Source organism: Rutidosis leptorrhynchoides, chromosome 3, assembly GCF_046630445.1.
Source record: "Rutidosis leptorrhynchoides isolate AG116_Rl617_1_P2 chromosome 3, CSIRO_AGI_Rlap_v1, whole genome shotgun sequence".
In the NCBI taxonomy this organism is placed as follows: Eukaryota; Viridiplantae; Streptophyta; class Magnoliopsida; order Asterales; family Asteraceae; genus Rutidosis; species Rutidosis leptorrhynchoides.
In genome coordinates, this window is record NC_092335.1 from 575,267,685 (window position 1) to 575,268,665 (window position 981).

Genomic DNA, 981 nt, shown 5'->3' on the forward strand with positions numbered 1-981 from the left:
ATGATCAAAAGGTTTAGATTTATTTATGAACTAGTTTTATGAGTCCCTGCGTTGCACGATATTTATGTAAAAAATAAAAAAAAATTGAACGGCGACATTTATGTAAAATTAGTAATCGATAACGTTAATATTGATAATTATCAAATGTAAATATAATTACAATATAAAATTCTTTATTGCAGATAACATTTGTATCGAAAACATTAGTATTTAATACTAACACATAGATTATGAGTCTATCCTTTGGAATCAATTCAACTTCAATTGATAGATAATCAATAAAATACCAAACATGAGCCCCTAAAAAATTTATAACCGATCGTTAAGAATACTACAATATTTTATGTACATCTCTAGTTGTATATGCTTTCTAGTACAAACTAATTCCATTATGTCAAAATCTCAAACGAAGAAAAGCATACATACATCTAAATATCTATAAGGATTATCAAATAATCATTTTAACTCCAGTTGTCAAACATGAGCCCGTTCGTTTATATAATATTATATTAACGTAATTTTCTAAAATTATGCGTCAACTGTAAATCAATTTTGTATTGTATAAAATATCGTTCATAAATAATATTATAATGTTAATAAAGAAATATCTATTTTATAATTTTTATTATAATAAAAACATCATAACTGGTAAATTAATAATATTATATATATATAAATTAATGTATACGTTTATTAACAACTTTTTTTATATATGATCATTTATATATAAATGTTTTTAATATTTATATTACATTAATGTACTGTTTAAAACAATAGTATTAGTTATGACCATTCAAAATAATTTTATAATAATAATATATAATATTATTAATATACTTATAACATATGTTAATATTAATATAATGCTATATGATAATATAATAATATATCTTAGGTAATAAAATATGTATATTAAATTAAATTAAAAAATCTAATAATTCAATTAATATATGAAAATAGCTGATAAACTGATATATGGCA